This window comes from Gossypium arboreum, chromosome 3 (genome assembly GCF_025698485.1).
Source record: "Gossypium arboreum isolate Shixiya-1 chromosome 3, ASM2569848v2, whole genome shotgun sequence".
In the NCBI taxonomy this organism is placed as follows: Eukaryota; Viridiplantae; Streptophyta; class Magnoliopsida; order Malvales; family Malvaceae; genus Gossypium; species Gossypium arboreum.
Window position 1 is genome coordinate 12,966,691 of NC_069072.1, and position 20,254 is coordinate 12,986,944.

The 20,254-nt window shown below is 35.0% G+C and overlaps 1 pseudogene; it reads left to right on the plus strand.

Annotated features, from left to right (window-relative positions):
* Positions 1–14,578: 14,578 nt before the first annotated feature.
* On the plus strand, positions 14,579–14,693 carry LOC128290885 (small nucleolar RNA R71; annotated as a pseudogene).
* Positions 14,694–20,254: the final 5,561 nt, after the last annotated feature.

A 20,254-nucleotide genomic window follows, 5' to 3' on the forward strand; every position in this document is an offset into this window, starting at 1 on the left:
AGCCATTTTAGCTGGCGAAAAATATTTTAGTAAAAATTTCTCGGTCATTTGTTCCTAAGTACTAATTGACCCTCGTGGTAATGAGTTCAACCACTGTTTAGCTTTGTTCCTCAATGAAAAAGGACATAACCAAAGACGAATGGCATCATCAGAAATGCCATTGATTTTGAATGTATCGTAAAATTCTAGGAAATTTGCTAAGTGAGCGTTGGGATCTTCATCCTGCAAACCATCAAACTGAGCAAACTGCTGTATCATTTGAATAGTGTTAGGTTTTAATTCAAAAGTATTTGCATTTACAGTAGGTCTAACTATGCTAGATTCAGTTCCTGTTAGAGAAGGTTTAACATAATCATACATAGTACGTGGGGCAGGATTTTGATTAGCCACAATTGCAGAGGTAGTTGATTGCCTTAGTTTTCAGCCATCTCGTCGGTTGGGAGTTGAGTATCGTCTTCTTGCTCGTTCTCTGTGTATCATAAGCTGCGCCTTATCTCTCTTTGATTTCTACGAACTGTATGATCGATTTCTTCGTTAAAAAGTAATGGTCCTGACGGGTTTCTTCTAGTCATAAACTTGATCGCGTGATTCGTAACAAGTAATAAATATTTATAATGAAGATCAAACCTAAACTAACTATTATCACGACGAAAAGGCAAGCGCACCTATCGAACAATAGTATAGTAATGGCAAGACCGGGATATCATACCTAAGGTAACCAAAAGTACTAGTAATAACTATCTTTTTATTATTTAACCTAGAAATAAGGAGGGGTTGTTTATTAAACTAATTAACTAATTAAACTAAAGCAAATAGAAAATTTGGAAAAAGACTTGAAGAAAAGTAATTGATAAAGACGACACCCAAGGAGGAATCCACCTAGATTTCACTTCTTCTCTAACTCTGAACCAGACGATTTATTCACTTGACTTGATCCGTGAGACTCCCTAACCTATATTATTATCTCTTTCGAGACTAATAACACCTAACCCTCAGTTGAATTAATCAAAATTTCTTTCTTAATTAAAACCCCTAGGGAAGCAATAAATCGGTCTACAGACTCTCAAATTCGGTTTCACCCTAATCCGGCAAAATCTTGTAACCCTATTTCTAGGCGTTTGATCAACTCTTCTTAATTATGCCAAATCTACTTTTAGACAGGGACATTTGCTCCTCTGCATAAGTACATCAAATCATGAATTAATACTCGGAATATTAACTCAAGCATTAAAACACATAATTAAGAACAAATCAAGTATTTATCATACAGTTCAGATAATAATAACAAGATCCATCATAGGTTTCAACCCTTTTAGGTATCTAAGGGGTTTAGTTCATAATAAAATAAGAGTACATCTGAAAAGTATGAAAATAACAAAACATAAAGAAAACTCTAAAACCCCTGAAGGAATTTTGAGAGAGATCTTCAGTCTTGGAGTAGCTCAGACTTTTGGGATGGATCGTTTGGCTTTCTTCAAGTAATTCCCGGTGTGTAGTTCTATACTCCAGAAAAGTTCTGGAGAGAGGGCCCCCTTACTAAGTCATACTTAGGGTGTGTATATAGGCTTTGGATTGGCTTTCTTCCTCCTTAAGCATCCTTTTCCGTGTAAAACACAAATCTTTGAAAAAGGGACATGCTCGTGTGCCACGACCGTGTGATGTGATTGCCAGGCTGTGTTCGATCCGTTAAATTCCACATGACCGTGTGGGTCAATGGCCAGGCCATGTGACTTGTGAAAGCCTTGGTCGACACCCTCGAAAGACACAGGTGTATGAGCTGCCCGTGTGGCAAGGCTTAGGCCGTGTCATCTTCTCGATTTGGTCCGTTTTGTCCCTTTTTGGCTCATTTTGGCTCCTTTTGACTCTTGGTGGTCTCCTGAGTACAAAACATGACATAACCGGATTAAAAGCACCAAAATCGACAAATCTAGTGATAAACATCCATAAATATGCTAAGTATTTGGGGTCAAAATATGTATAATTTAGCGTTTATCATGGTTACTATGCTATCTAACCAAGTAGAACTCTTAAATAAAAAGATTGATGGTTTGTGTGGTTCTACTCAGTTACATTCAGTGATAAGGTACGATTCGAATGGAGGAGGAGCATGCACAGAATATCAACCCTTCAACCCTAGCATCGAGGAGGAACAAGTCCAATATATGGGTAACAATAACTCTAGATCCCAAAATAACCCATATAGTAACATTTATAATGCAGGTTGGAGGAACCATCCCAATTTCTTGTGGTACGGTCAAGGAAATCAAAGGCCACAACATCCTCCGAGCACTCAAAAATTCATCTCGTTGTCAGAAACTTGTTTTCAGAATACTGAGACAGCACTCAAAAATCAACAAGCATCGATCCAAGGGCTTGAAACTCAGATTGGACAGCTTGCCAAGTTGATTTCTGAACGACCACAAGGTAGCTTGCCAAGCAATACAAAATCTAACCCAAGGGAGCAACTCAACGCGATTACTAGTCAAGATGAGGAAGGGTTAGTCACACTTGAACTAGAACCAAGGTAAGAAACTGAGATAAGCAAAGGTAAAGGTGAGGAAGACCACAATGAGAAGAAATCAGTAAGTATAGAATACAAACCTCGTGTGTCATACCCTAACGCGACAAGGAAAGACCGCTCAGATGAACAATTTGGTAAACTCCTTAAACTCTTAAAAAAATTACACATTAACTTACCGTTTATCGAAGCTCTATCACAGATGCCAAACGCAATAAAATTTTTAAAGGAGCTTTTAGCAAATAAGCGAAAGTTGGGCATTCGCATGTGGAGCTAAACGCAGTTTGCTCAGCTTTTCTACAGAATAAGCTACCCAACAAATTAAAAGATCCAGGGAGTTTTACAATTCCTTGCTTAATTGGAAGTTTAGATGTTAATAATGCATTAGCTAATTTAGGGGCTAGTATTAACGTCATGCCCTACAAAATGTTAAAACAATTAGGTATTGGGAAACCCAAACAGACTAGGATGAGCATTCAATTATTAGATAAAACTATAAGATTTCCTAGGGGTATTATTGAAGATGTGCTAGTTAAAATCGATAAATTTATATTTCCCATTGGCTTCATTGTTCTAGACATAGAGGAGGATAGCAACACTCCTTTCATTTTAGGAAGGCCCTTTTTAGCAACTACTAAAACGATTATTTATGTTGGCATAGGTGAGCTCACACTTCGTGTGGGAGACGAAACAATCACCCTACAAGCTCGCAATTCTGGAAACACATCAGAAATTGAAGGTGATCGTCTAAACCATTCTACTAAAACTGACAATATAGTGCAACCTACTTTGCAGGAAATGAGTCTGAAAGAAGTACATGAGTCATTCTCAAGCAATAGTAAAGGACCTATTCATGAAGATCGAAGGCTACAAATTGAGGAGCTAGATGAATGGCGGACGCATAAACCGAGAACCCACGATAAACCAAAACTACACTAGAACGAGCTCAATACCTTCCCAAATCAACTTAAGGTTGGAGATAAAGTTTCATTAGATGCCGCAGATCCTCACATTGTCACTACCAAACCAAATGAAGAAATCCCTCTTACGGTACTTGGCATTTTTCCATTTGGTACAACCAAGGTAAGTCATCCCAAGTTTGGCACTTTTAAGGTAAACAACACCCGTCTAAAACCTTATTTTGATGAGAATGATAGCAGGAATGAGGAGTATAAGCTCCTCGAACCACCATGACCATTCAATGGAGAGGTAAGTCGAACTTAGACTATAAATAAGCACTTCTCAAGAGGCAACCCGAGGACTAACTGTATTAACTTCTTTAAATTTTAGTGTTTAACACCTAACTTACAAACGGAGCTCTTGAATACAGGTTTACCACACAGACACGGCCAAACACACGGGCGTACGTAGGACCGTGTAGAAACAGGGCAAAGATTTTCCCCAAGTACTGGCTACGATAAATCGCCATAGCCGTGCGACATGGCCGTGGACGAACCTGCCAAAACAATACGGGCGTGCGACATGCCCGGGCCTTGAAATCGAGCCTGAACTTGTCAAATTAGCCCGAGCGTTAGACATGCCCGTGCCAAGCAACTGTGGGCGAACCTGCCAAAACAACACGGGCTTGGGCCTACATACACAGGCGTGGGAGAAGCGAACAAAGCCAGACACGGTCGTGTGAAACGGTCGTGTGAACTAACACGCCCAAGGTACACGGGCATGGGCCAATTGTCAGACGTGCCCAAATTTAAAATTCGTGAATCACACGGGGAAAATTGGGGAACACGGGTGCGCCCCCGGCCGTGTGTCCCAAAATCTATAAATACCCTTCACTATTCATCATCTTCTTCATCCAAAATCCCTAACCTTAGCCGCTGTAAGTGCACACGGCCTTCCTGCCACGCCCGTGCACCGCTTTCAACTTCATTTTTTACGCCCAATCTGTCTCCTTTAGCGTTTGTTTACTCTTTTCACTTTTATTTTACTTATTTCTAATACTTATTATCAAAATACTCTTCATTTCTCTCGTACTATTTTCATTTTTGCTCATTATTCTATCATTTAATTTGCATTCTTAGGTTATTTATCATACATTTCATGTTGAATCGAGTTATTAAGAAAGCCTCATTTTATTGTCATACCTATGCCATTACTATGCTCATTCTCATGCTATTACCATGTTAATGTCACGAAATTATGCTATCAAATTGATTTTTTTGGTTGAGTTTGGTTAGTATTAGTAGTTTTGGCTGAAATTGTTACTTCAAATTCATGGCTTTTTCCTTTTCAAATTTGTTTACCTATTATTATTATCCTTTATATTACAGGTATACAATGTCGTCTTCACATGGTAAAAAGGTCGTCGTCTCTGCTTCAAAGAAAAGGAAGGGAGCGTCATCCTCCTCGGGTCTTACCGCAGAAATTCGTCGCCCTTTCCTGCAATTCCCCGTTGGGTCTCAAGAAGAACTTTTCCAAATACTCCAGGCCTGACCTTTAATTACGGGTCGCTGCATCGACTTGGCTGCAGGAGAACAAGTCTAGTTGGCTGATGCGATTCGGGCCCTCCTAACCACTGACCTTTGGGATCCTTTCTTTGGGATCATCGAACCAATATATCTCAAGCTCACGATGGAACTATGCTCAACGTTTCATCTTCAGACTGTAATGACGAACTACGATGATCCCAGTAGGATCCAATTTCACCTAAGTGGATTAGTCTGCCAGCTAAGTGTCCCAAAATTCGGTACTTTACTGGGCTTATATATGGAGGAGTTGAAGGAGAACAATGACTTACATGCTCTCAACCGCCACATCCATCGTTCTCTTTCACGGTGCTGGGATGCACTAGTACTAGGTTCGGCCACCTACAATCCTAGCCGCTCCAAGGCATCGGCTCTCCTTCCATCTCTGAGGTACCTACACGCCATTTTGGCTCACACGTCAACAGGAATGCGAGAGAGCACTGGCATCGTCAACACTCATGATGCCTAATTTTTATGGCGTATGTCACACGGGTACGTCATAAACCTTGCTTATTTCATTGCCCTCGCCATTCAACACGAAATGGAGCGACATAGAAAGAGGGTTATCTCCATTGCCCCTTATGTTACACGGTTGGCTCGACACTTCAGGCTCCTCAACACCGCGGTCCAAGAATCATCCTTGACCCTCATTGGCCAGATGTTTTCACAAGGCATCTCGAGCATGCTAAGCATGAGGATGATCGAAAAGTGCTGAGGAACCTACCCTCATCAATATCGTCTTGCCCAATCTATCAAGGAGGAGGCCCCTGAGGACATTATTGATGATGCCCTCCACAGCACAAGGACCCACAGTCTCAGCCACCACACTCCCAACGTCTAGTTCATGCTGCGGCTTCATACGCTGACCTCTCTGAGCGCCTTACCTGATTCGAGCAATAGTGTTTTCAGCGCTTCAATAACATTGATGCTACTCTACAACAGATTTGTCTGCACTTCCACATCTCATCACCACCCCCACCTCGCAAACCATCTAGCCATGAAGATGCTTAAGAACTTTTATTTATTATTTATTTTTATGTTTTGACTTTTATTTTAAACTACTTTTTATTTTTCTTTAAGCTTGTTTTTCTTAGGTTTTATAATTTTTATTTAAAAATTTTTACTTTCGGCTATTTCATATCGAGCAATAATGCTTCTTTATATTTCCTAAAAAGTTCCTGATTCTGTCATAGTTATAAAAAGCTCCTAAGCTCATCATCACATAGGAACTAAAAACTACACCGGGAAAGGTTCTCCACGATCGCCATGTCCTGCTCGACCACGACCATAGCTACCACTAGATATAATATTCTTTTGGCGCAGGACTTATGGACTAATGAACCTATACCACCACCAGAGTATCCTCCTCCACCCTCACACCAATTATTCTCCAAAACTCTAGTTCAAGGAAATTCATTCATCACTCAGGAAGTTTCACTTCTCTCTCTAACTTATTTTTATATTCTTTTCTATATATCTATCTTTGTACATTGAGGGCAATGTACACCTTAAGTGTGGGGGGGTATTTATTTCACTATCAGAAAAATCCATGAATGATTGCCTTGTTCTCTTGAAAAGATCTCATATCATGTTTAGGATAAATTTTGATTGATTTATGATTTTTATTGATATATCTTGAATTAAAACATAGGCATTCATGCATTGATGGTTTAAACTTTAAGGCATTAGGGAAGCAAGCATGATACGTTGATTTTTAAGAGTTTAAAATTTTAGGTTATTTCCCCAAGTCTAGGTATTATCTTGAATTAGAATTCACAAGTTTAAACATCAAAAAGTCATAATTTTTGTGAGATCTTGAGCCTTCAGAGCATCTATTATTTCTTTCATGCTCACTTTCATTGTGAGTGTGTTAGTATTGAACTGTTATTCTAGAACTTGCTTGATTATGCATGTCAAGACCACACTATTTGATTTGATATGTCAAGATGATAAAGGCACTTAGGATTAACCTACTCATGCCATGAAAAGCCTAACTCCAAGATTAACCCTTAGTGAACCCCCTTGAGCCTAACAACCCATTTCTTGTATTACCCTTAATATTAACCCTTAACCCATTATTGTTGAAATCCCCTCAATTATTTTGATCCCTATTTTTGTCGAGATTTGATTTGAATAATTGCGTAGCTATGTCCTGTTCTTAATAGTTAGTTATTTGACTTATTCTTAAAAAAAACAAAAAAAAAACATGTATCCATATTAGTAGTAGTGATCTTTTGAGCTAAAAAAGTTAAATTCCATATTCTGAGAAGAAGATTTGTTGTACGCAATTAATGACTAGTCATTTTTCTAGTTAGGTAATTTTTCAATTCAATCTTGATTCTAACCTTCACTTTTAACTTGTGACCACATCCCCTAACCAAGCCTCGTTACAACCCTCTAAAGACCTTTTGATTGATGTATCATCTCAATCTATAGTGGTGGAGATTTGATTTTTATGAAAGCCTATTGTAATAACTTTTCATATTGACTGATGAGTGCTAATTTCATTGTCCTTAAACTCTTTGAGTGATTTGAGTGAATCTTTAGTGAGGATGTTAAACTCCGTGAGATTTCGAATCGAGGTAACCACTTAGATAAGGGGAGATGCCTAAGTTTTGCATGATTAAATACTCAACTTGGAATGTTTGAAGCTCTAATGTTCTTTTAGTTGAATTCTCAATGTAAGACTACTCATGAATTAGTTTGAGATATTTTTGGTAGACATTATAAGCTGAGAAGAATTTATTTTGATTATGAGTTGAGAATTTTTCTTGGGGACAAGTAAATGCTTAAGTGTAGGGGTAATTGATAAACCGTAATTTATACATACTTTTACCCCACGCTAAACACAATTTTTAGATTATTTTTCCTTAGAATTGGTGAATTCGATGCTCCTAATGCCTTAATTTCATATTTTATACTTAGATGAGCATAGGAGAGTAAAAGGAACGAGAAACGGGTCAAAAACGAAGAAATTAGGCCAACGTATGAAATCAACACGGCCTGGACCTCCTCCACGGGCAGACCACACGGTCGTGTCAATTTGGAAAAATCGAAGCACGACTCACACGTGTAGAACACATGCCCGTGCCATTCTAACAGGCTTGAGCACGGCCTGAAGTAATCACACACGGGCGTGTCCCTACTGAGCCCAAGTTGAGTCTAATTCGGAAAAGACTAGTTTTGAGGGCTTTTAGGCATTCTAAAGCCTATAAATACACCATAAAGGAAAAGGAAAAGCGAGGCACAAGGAGGAAGGAAGGAATTACTCGAAGAAAGCCGATTGATCCATCTTAGAAGTCAAATTCATCATCAAGGCTGAAGATCTCCCTCAATTTCCCTTCAAGAGTTCTGGGTTTTCTTTATGTTTTGTATTTATTATTCTTCTGAGATTTTTTCCTTTTTAGTTATGAACTAAATCCCCTAAATACCTAAGGAGAATGAAACCTAAGACGAATCTTGTTATTATTTTCTGAATTGTATGATAAATATTTGACTTGTTCTTAATTATGTGTTCTTAATTCTTGTTTTGATATTCCACGATATTGATTCAAGTTAAGCTCTTATTCAGAGGAGGAACAGACCCTGTCTAAGAGTACAATTTTCATAATGAAGCAGAGTTGATTGCGTACCTAGAGATAGGGTGACAAGATTTTACCGGATTAGGGTGAAACCTAATAAGGGGATCCATAGATAGAGTTAAAGCAACCCTAGGGTGTTAATTAGAGAAAAGTCTCAATTATTCAATCTAAGGATTAGACGTTATTAGTCTTGACTAGGGATAATAATATAACTTAGGGATCTCTACAGAACAAGTTAAATGAATAAATCGTCCGATTCAGAGTCAGAATAACAAGTGAAGTCTAGGTGGATTCTTCCTTAGGTATTGTCTTAATTCAATCGTTTTCCAAAAAGTAATCCCCCAATTCTATTTTCTGTGAATTTTTAGTTTAGTTAATTAGTTAGTTAAAACAAACCCCCTTATTCTTACGCTAGATAATAAAAAGACAGTCATTACTAGTACTTTTAGTTCCTTTGGGTTCGACAATCTGGTCTAGCTAAAACTATACTACTGTTCGGTTGGTTCACTTGCCTACGTCGTGATAATAGTTAGTTTTAAGAGTGATTAATTATAAATTTATAAAACTTATCACACAAAATCACGATCACTTGATCTTTACAAACACGAAATAAAAATGGATCGCCTCTTGGTAGAATATTAGCAACCAAATAATTAGAAATATCTACAAACCAAAGGACTTGAGATTCTGTTACTGAATAAAGCTGCTCTTCAGGAAACAAATCGTTTATTGCCTCTTCATCAAGCTTATCAAGATTTGGATTCTCAAGCCTTGAGAGGTGATCTGCTACAAGATTTTTAACTTCTTTCTTATTTCTAATCTCCAAATAAAATTCTTACAACAATAAAATCCACCTTAAAAGTCTAGGTTAGGTTTTGCATCAAGTTTAGTAAGAAGGTAGTGAAGAGTAGAGTGGTCGGTCTATAGAATAACTTTAGACAATTTTAAATAAGGTCTAAATTTATCAAATGCAAAAACCACAACTAGTAATTCTTTCTCTGTAGTTGTATAATTATCTTGTGTATCCATTAAAGTCTTGCTAGAATAATATATCGGCTGAAAATGCTTGTCTCTTTACAGTAAAAAAACTGCAGCTACTACAAAATCACATGTATCACACTTAGTTCAAAAGGTAAATTCCAATCGGGCTCAACCATAATCGAGGCATAGATCAATTGTTCCTTAAGAACATTAAATTCCTCTAAACATTCCTAAGTGAAATTAAATGGTCCATATTTTTCTAACAAGTTAGCTAAATGCTTAGCTATTTTAGAAAATTCTTTAATAATTTTCTTATAGAAATCATCATGTCCTAAAAAGCTTCTAATAGCCTTAACTAAAATAGGAGGAGGTATTTTCTTAATAGTTTCAATTTTTGCTCTATCAATCTCAATCTCTTTACTAGAAAATTTATGACCCAATACAATACCCTATTGAACCATAAAGTGATATTTGTCCCAATTAAGCACATGATTAGTTTCCTTACACCGCATTAACACTCATTTCAAATTTTGATGGCATAGATAGAAAGAGTTACCAAACATCAAGAAATCATCCATGAATACTTCCATAATGTCTTCAAAAAATTCATCAAATATATTTAGCATACATCACTGAAAAGTAGAAGGTGCATTATATAATTCAAAATGCATTCTTTGATAAGAAAACGTATAATATGGACATGTAACTGTCATCTTTTCTTGATTCTCTAGAGCTATCGAGATTTGAAAGTAGCCAAAAAGTCCATCTAGAAAGCAATAGTACATTTGACCAAACAACCACTTCAACATTTGATCCACAAATGGTAGCGAAAAATGATCTTTTCTTGTAGCATCATTTAACTTCTTGTAGCCAATGCATACTCTCCACCCCGTGACTATTCTTGTAAGGATCAAATCATTCTTCTCATTAGCCAAAACAACCATGCCTTATTTCTTAAGAATAACCTGGACAGGATTCACCCAAGTACTATCAGATATAAGGTAAATAACTCCAACGTCTAGAAGTTTAATTCAGCCTTTACAACTTCTCTTATGTTGGGATGTAACCTCCTTTGAGCTTCCACACATAGCTTCTAATTGTATTCTATCAAGATCTTGTGGGTGCAAAAAGAAGGATTGGTCCCTCTAATGTCTAAAATCTTTCAGGCTCTATCTCTTTTGTGTTCCTTAAGTACTTGGAGTAACTCATCATTCTAACGTAGTTTTAATCACTAGGAATGTAGAATTGTCTCTAAGGAAGGCATACTCCAGATAATTTGGCAATTATTTCAACTCTACTTTAGGAGGTTTTTCAATAAAAGGCTTTAATTTCAAATCCTTAGTCACCTCAATCATCTCAAACCTACTGTGTCTGCATGATGGATCTTTAGCGTCCATGAACTACCATTTCACTTTTCATAACATTGTCTCCATCATCCCCCTCACCTTTAAAAATACATAGTTCCAATGTGTTTTTATAGATAATTTCTTACAATGAAATTTGAGCTGTATGATCAATAGAATCTATAAAATAACAAGTATCATCTTGCCGAAAAAAGACTATCATAGCATCATGTATTTGAAAAATAACTTCTTCATCACCTACTCTAAGCACAAGTTTACCATTACCAATATCATTAATAGCTCTAGCAGTAGCTAAAAATGGTCAGCCTAAAATCTTGGGTACCTCAATATCCTCATCTATGTCAAGTATTACAAAATCAACAGGGAATATAAATTTATCCACTTTAACAAGTACAATCAATAATATCCCTAGGATACTTAATGGATCTGTCAACTATTAATGTTGGATCTGGTGCCCCAAGTATAGTATTTTTGTCAATATACATTTGTAATTTTTCTGAATAGATTGGTTAATAAAAAATTCATTGATTACATTAATGTACTTTGTATAATTTTCCTCAAATGGTTTTTGCACGCAAAGAAAAATGGAAGCAAATGTTGCTTATTGGTTGTCTAAATGTTTAACTAATACTAAGCGGTATTGCGTGGTCAGATTGTAGCACGAAAAGACAACTTGTATTAGTAGACAAACCTAAACATGCCCTTAGTCTAATCAGAAATGAGAAAACCAATTAAAAGACTAGTATGTCATCTATCAAGTCCAATTCGGGAGATGCATTATCTTGGGCATTAGAGCGGATGACTTCTAGAAGATAGAAACATAGATGTGACTGATTGGACTGACAGTACATTAGATAGGACCCTAGTAAAATAAATCCTAAATTCGTTTATCGATTTATTCACTTGTGATGTTCATAGTGTGGCATACCTAAATCCTAAATGGACAGCAGACTATGAATGTTTGATTCATACACTTTGATGTCAGTAAAAGCTCGAGTCTAAATAAATAAAGAATTGAAAGCTAGTACGTCGGGTGTACGACTTCTGTAGTATGTAGTGTCATTCACATCAGTGGAATTTATAGCCTAAAACATGGGTAAATGATATCCTCTTATTGGTATTACATGGCTAATGAAAAGTAAACATGGCCACGGGTCGTACGTTTGTATGGCCACTAGTCATCCGTTTGTGTGATGGATGACCTAATCACTATTTGACAGTGTTTGAATTTTTATGAAGGAAAATGTAATGGTTACTACGAGATAAAATAGGATCCTATGAGGGTAACACACTATTGACGAGCACTAAGTAGTTGGATGAGCATTAAGTAGTTACTTTTGTAATGGTATGTCGTTAAGGAGAGCTCAGTCATGATACTCTAGTGGAATGGCTTCATGACTAAATGAGTTTATAATTAATTAGTGAAAAGCCAAAACTTAATTATAAATCATTTGAGCCTCAACTTCATATGTCCAATTGGTCCCTCTGCTAACTCATTGAAACCAGAAATGAAATGAGAAACATTTAGGAATGATTATGGTTTTCTTCAAAATAAAGAAATGGAATAATTTGGAAATGAATGTAGGTTTCAAAAAATGGAAATGAAAATGAAAATGGAAACTTGGAATCCTATATAGGATTAATTAAAAAATATGGAAGAATGATTTTATGTTTTTAAACTATTTTGAAGCTCGAAAATGAAAATAAATCATTTAGTCACAGTGAACATGTTGAGTTGTAACATATTGAACGAATTTTTTCAAAATTTTATTGGGATAAAATTGGGTGAGAAAATTATTTAATATGTAGATATGAAAGTTTATTTTGGGAAATAGAAAAACTTAGTCGGGTTAGGTCATATTATAGAGTACGGGGTCAAAAAAGCCCAGGAAGTATTCGTAATTGGAACTGATGTGAGAGACACCAAAAACCTCTCATATAACATGAAGGGGACGACAACCCTAGTAGTAAAACAAGGGTGAGTCGTTCACCTTTCTCTTACTCTAAGTCGGATTGTTTTTCTATTTAAAATAAACTTCTACAACTCTACAAGGATTCTACTTTCTCTTCTTACAAAAAGATGGCACCAATAGAGCTATTTACACAATTTTTGAGAGATTGTTATTTTGACAAAAAATAGAGAAAATTTATTCTCAATTTATAAACATATTTTTCAAAACAACAATTTTATTGGTTTCTATTAGGTAAGAGAGAATTTTCGTTTTCTCCCCGAAAGAAATTTTTTTTCTAGTTCTATGTTTTGATTCGAGCCCACACCATGCAGGTCGCGGTACTAGAATAGCGGAGATGATAATTTGGTTAAAAGATGGAAAACATCAAGGATCCATTTATTCAAAAACACATGTATGAATTCAATTAAGGTTTATTGCTATAAATATCACAAACCAAGTCGATTTTCAAAATTTTAATATTTCGTTGTGCAAGAAAACTGTTTTCAAACTGGTTTTTTTTTAACAGTGGAAAATTCATCCTAGTGGGGTTCGGTTCCCCAAGACTAAGTTTCTTGAACATTTTATAGGGCATCAAATTTATACTAGCACCTAAATCAGCTAAAGCTTTCTCAACAGATAAACTACCAATAAAACAAGTAGTAAAACTCCTTGGATCTTTAAGCTTGGCTGGTAGTTTGTTTTGGAGAATAGTTGAGCACTCCTCATTAAGTTCCATAATAGACAGCTTCTTTAACCTCCTATTATTTTTCAAAATCTCTTTTAAGAATTTTGCATATTTGGGCATCTGCGAAAAGCTTCAATAAAAAGTAAGTTAATATGCATCTGTTTAAAAATTTCAAGAAATTTATCAATTTGTTCAACTTTGCTAGGTATGTGATTAGGGGTTTGTATTCTCTCAATACTAGTTTTTGGTCTTTCTTGCTATCCTTAACCCAATTATCTTTCTCAACAGCTTCTTGTTTCAGCTTCTCTTTAGATTCAGGTAACACTTTTCCACTCCTCAAAGTGACTACTTTTACTTGCTCTTTTAGGTTAGTTTCATTGTTACTAGGTAAGCTACCTTGTTTTCATTTCTAAACCAATTTAGCAAGCTGACCAATTTGATTCTTGAGTCCCTAAATCGGTGCTTGCTCAATTTTAAAAATTGCTTCAGTATTTTGAAATCTAGTTTCTGACACTAAAATACATTCAGCCAACATCTTTTCAATATTTGGCATCTTCTCTTGTTGATAATGTTGCTGAAAGCAGGAAGAGGGTTATGATCATTGATTCCCTTGACCACCTCAAGAAAACCTTAGATGATTCATCCATCCTGTGTTATAAGTATTGTTATAAAGGTTATTCTAAGGTCTAGAACTATTACCCATAAAGTCCACTTGCCCATGCCCTATGTTAGACTTCAAATTCAAGCATTCCTGCCTGATCATACCTACTTTAGTCACATTACATTACATCACAAGAGTCTTTTATTTTTCTAAACTCAAACCATCAATTTTTCTACCAAGAGATTCAACCTGACTTGCCAACATAGTAACTTCATCTACATTAAAAACAATAGCTCCTTTAGCAAGCTTTGCTCTCGTAACTTGCCATAGATAATTATTCACTGGCATCTCCTCAATAAAATCCTAAGGGATTCAAACCATTATAAAAGGTTTGAACCTGTAGCCATAAAGGAAAACCATGATAAGGACATCTTCGTAAAGGATCCTTAAATCTCTCCAATGTATCATAAAGGATCCTTAAACCTCAAGCTCTGATTGGGAAAACGAAGAAATATCATTCCTTAAATTAGCTGTTTTTGCCGATGGAAAATACTTCAACCAGAATTTCTAAATCATCAAAGCCCAAGTAGTGATGGAACCCCGTGCAAGTAAACTCAACCATTAGGAACAATCTCAACCGTATGACATCATCACAAATACCATTGATCTTGAAAGTATCACAGATCTACAAGAAATTGCTAGATGTACATTTGGATTTTCATCTTGTAACCTATCAAACTGAACATACTAATGCACCATCTGAATTGTATTCGGCTTGATTTCAAATTTGTTTGTAGCGACAGTTGGTCTAATGATACTAGACTCAGTCCAAGTCAGAGTTGGTTTGGTATAGTCATACATCGTCAATGGAGGAAGATCTATCTTTTCAATAACATTTTTCTCTCTTGACTGTCTATAACAGTCTAAAGTTGACTTGCCTTGCTTCTCTAGCCTCTCTTCGATTTCTGCGAGTAGTTCTTTTAATCTCAATATAAAAAATTATCAATTCCAACTGGTTACCTCTAACCATAAACCAAAAGTACCTGTCAAAAACTAAATAAAATCGAATCAAAATCTCAAAATTAAATGAAAAAACGAAATTAATATAAAATAAAATAAAATAAAATAGGTTAAATTAACAAAAATAAGACTTTCTTGATATTTAGTCCTCATAAATGGTGCCAAAAACTTGGTGTCCACTAAATTAACTAATAAATCAACTAAGGCAACTGTACTTATCAATTAATAGTATAGCTATGATGAGCACAAATATCGTTCCCTCGAGGACTACAATTACTTGTAATTATCGTCTTTCTATTATTTAACCTATCAACTCAAATAATTGATTAAAACTAAAATTAACTAACGAATGCACCAAATAGCAAATCATGAAAATTATCAAATATCAATCAAGTGACAAAACAACACCTAGGTAAGAATCCACCTAGATTTCATCTATAACTTCTGTTTTTAGATTTTTGATACGTAGAAATTTCTTTCTAATTAAAATTCCTATTATTGCATTAATTCACTTGATAGATCCTCATATTAGATTTGACTCTAATATGATAGATTTATGTCATCCTATTTCTAGGATTGCATGCAACTCCATCCAATTATGCAATATCTAGTCGCAAGAAGGGTCTATTCAACCTCAACCTCAGACACATCAAACATGGATTAATACTCTAGAAATATTAACCAAAGAACAATTAAGCATTCATAATTGAAAATAAGGAAACTAAGATTTTATTGAATAAAACTAGAAATTAAGCAATAGAATCCATCTTAGGGTTCATCTCCCCTAGGTATATAGAAAATTAGTTTATACTTGCAAGAATAAACATCGAAAATACAATATAATCATAAAATTAAAATAAACCCATGATAACTTCCTAGGAAATCATCTTGGAAACTTGAATATTGATGGAGAGCTATTTAGAAACCAGCTTCAACGGTGTTTTTTTGGGTAATTTTCATGCTAAACTTAGACAGCAAGTTCCTCTTTTTTTATCATTTATACCTACCCAAAGTGCCAAAACACTTAAAAAATGAAATTTCCTATTCTTAATGCACATGGTCCACGAAATCGACATGGCTTGGCCACATGCCTGTGTGGTCTAGGTGTGTCCAGACTACTCCAATATTTTTATTTTAACTCATTTTTTGCTGCTATTGCTCCCAACCACTCTATTAAGCTTCAAAACATGAATTTAAAGTATTAGAAGTATATAATTCATAATTAACAACATTTAATCGCCTAAAGAGGCATTAAGAATGAGACTAAAATATGTTACTTTTGACACTTATCAGGTGGTGACGACAAAATGACGACGTGAATTGATTTGACAGCATATGTCAATGGTGGCACAATAGAACTCCCAAAGTATGCTTTGTGGTGACTTTTTAATTTTTTTTTCTAGGAAAAATCATGGAAACTTTGGCTGGTCAAGGTGCTTTTATTTCTAATAGTATGATGATATTTATTTGACTGCGTATTTATGTTCATGCATATGTATGATAAGCATGCCATATAGTTTAGGGAAAGAAAGTCACATGTACTTGTCATGCATTTCTAAATAATTCATTATTGAGATTGGACATTAAAAACCTTGCATGTTTTTAAAAGATTCAGTGGGAAAAAGTCCCCAAACAAGACCTTCGACTTCCATCAATGGTCTCTTGTGACGACATGGTAATTTAACTACCTCATGGTAGGATTTCCATGTAGATCATCACTAATGAGATTTCTTGAAAATAGGTAGAACTCTCTTCTATTCCTATGATAATTAGATCGGCCTTTATGGTAGGTATTATCATGCAATATAACAAAAAATTATTCTCCAAATATGACAACTAGTTACAACATGTTACTCGATGATATTGTCTAGGGATGACTCATTTGTGGTACATAATATGATAGTTATTGAGTTGATGGTTACATTCAAGATCTTCTAGTTAAGCAACTTCCCATTAAGCTCTACTTAGGTTAGAATGATGGTCAAACGTTAAATGATAATTACTATGTGTGAATGCTTGAGGAATTAGGTTCATGTACTAATTGGATGAAAATCCAAGTTCTTACTCTCTGTAAAATCACCCCACCATGACTTGATTCAATGGATTTAAGAAATTATCATTGCAACGACTTACTTTCAAGCTGATGCTAGAAAACATTGAGAGGAGTCTTATGAGATAGCTCATTGCTATATGCTAAAAAGCGTGACCAAATTCCTTTATAAGCAACTAGAAAGTTGTAGGACTGCTAAAGTGATTCTAGACAAACCAAAGGACATGTTTATAGGCCAAGCTGCCTTGACTTTACATTTGGTTATAACTAGTTTGGTGAATGCCCTGTAAAAGACCGACACTCCGGTCAAAGACCATATGATTACTTTTATGGGATACTTTATTAATGCTACGGATAATGAAGACAATCTAGACCAGAACACACAAATAGAGACGATGTTTAAAAGCTTTACCAAGGACTTTGTAGGCTTTAGGGCCAAATATAACCATGGGAACAAGAATATGACGCTTACACAACTCATGAAAGAATTACAATCCTATGAGTCGATGTTGAATGATGGTTAACCAATCTAAAAAGCAAAAAAAAAACATAGTTGTTGCTTCTTTCTCTAAAGGGAAAGGAAAGCATGCTAAAACAAATGAGGCACAGTTCTCTAGGTAACCTCAAGTGGAAAGGAAGAAAACCTAGACGTCTAAAGATTTATCCAAGTCTAAATGTTTTTTCTTCAAAAATAAAGGGCACTTTAAGCCAAACAGCAAAGGGTGGAAGGATTACTGATCTGCCATAAATCATACTATAATTTACATCCCTTTTTACACATAATTATAGCTTGTTTAATAGTAATCTATGCTTTCTAATAGTTTTTATTACATTTTATATATCTAAATAAGGTTACATGGTCTTGTAGGTCAAGTCGGGAGCTAAAAATGCTTATTCTGGGCAAAACTGATGCCTATGTTTCGACACTAAGATACTGACGTCTCAGCATCGAATACAGAAGCTAAAAATGAGTTTTAGAATGAAATTTCCTTCGATGTCACGACATAGCCCTTGCACAACCCAAAATTCTTGCACATTTTAACTATGTTTTGGAGACAAATTAGGTGTATTTGTCCTAATTGAACTCTAAAAACTTCAAGGATAATTTAGGCACTTTAATATTCCAAGTTGAGCCTATATAAAGGTCATTATAATCAGGTTAAACATACAATTTGAGGGTTTTAATTCTTAGGTTTTTCTTTAATTCTTAGTTTATACTTAGGTTATTTTATGTTCTTGTAATCGGAAGAGCTTCTTTTGAAGTGAGACTTCCGCGAGGGGAGATTGTTCTAAAACCACACTTTCATTGATAAATTCATGAGCATCATTTTTCCTTATTCTCTTCTTTATATTTATCTCTTTAACATTGTTAGAATAATGTTTGTGTAAAGATTAGAACCAATTTGTGCTTTCTACATATTTTACATGTTTTAATTATTTTAACTTAATTAATTGCTTGAATGATAGAGTTTCTTAGCAAATCAGTTATAACGTGAAACAAACCTTAGGCCTGACAACCTTAAGAAGTCATTTAGGTGGTAATTAATCAAAAATTGGTATGGCCTATCTGAGAAACGTTAACCCTGAAATGGTCTGGACGATGAGGTTGGAAGATAAGTAGTTGTTGCTAACTCGTTATTCTAGTGGAAGATCGAAAGATCTTGCTAGGGTATCGACTAGTTGATTGGTTAGAACTGTACTTCAATAATTAATTAGGTATAAAATTGAATCTAGGCTAAATGGAACTCACGTAGTCAAAACAAGGAATAGAAAAAGCCAATACAGGAACCTAGAAGTAGATTTAAGTTTAGTTAAAATTATTTAGTTTCTTATTATCATTATCACCTTACTTCTTGATTAACACTACTAATTCATGACTCGAGTAGATTAGTAATTATTTCCTGTAATTGGCTTGATAATTGTTTTCCCCAAACTGCAATCCCTTGGATATGATTCTCAGAATACTTACCAAGTGTTTCATTGTAAACAAATATATTACAACCTGCCCGTATACTTGCGGACATCTCCTCAAATCTATATCTTTAGTTGCAATATTCACACTCTGGTACATCCAGAGGCTATCAATTACCTAGCCACTAAGTGAAAAGGTATGGAATTCTTTATTATAGAAGCTTACTTAGTGAAAGATCCAATAGACCATTTGTAACAGCCTGATTTTCAGTGGTGACAAAACAGTGGTTTTGGGACCACAAATTAACATTGTGTTGACTTGTAGATATTATTTATAGAATATTTACGGAGATATTAGAGTCGTATTAAAATTTGGTTAAGAAATTTTAATGTTTAGATAGCTAATTAACGAAAAAGGACTAAATTTTAATAAGTGAAAAACTTGTTAATATTACATTTTTGTGATTTAATGGGTTAATAATAAATGTGGGAGGACCAATAAGGTAAATAGGCCTTATTAGTAAATAGTCGACGGTCTAGTGTGGTTCTAATGAAATTTTAATTGATTTTAAAAGGGTAAAAAGGTAATAAATTAATAATTAAACATAAACAAATCATGAAATTTGCCATCATCTTCTTTAATTTTCTTGTGGTAAACCAAATGACCATGGCTTCTCAAGCTTGGAGAATTAGCTAGGTTCAAAGCTTTGCGTGTAAGTGATTTTTATACATGTTTCTTGTAATTTTTATGTTTTTGAGATCATTGCAACTAGGTCCAGCTAGCATGTACCCTCTTTTTTAATCTGTTAAAAATTTTAGAAGTTTCCATTGATGAATATTGAATTTTTTTATGATACTATGTATTTGAATCTTTGATTGTGATATTTGATGATTTTGTGAAATAATTTTTCTTAGATTTTGATTTAAGGATTAAATTGAGAAAAAATCAAAATTTTAGGGTTTGATAGTGAATTTTATGTTTAATAGGGGTTGTTTAAGGGCCTAGTATATTCGGCTGAAATGTTGACTTGAGAAAAATGGTTAATTTGATGATTTTCAGTTAAGGGACTAAATTGAAAAAGTTGTAAAAGTTAGGGGTAATTGTGTA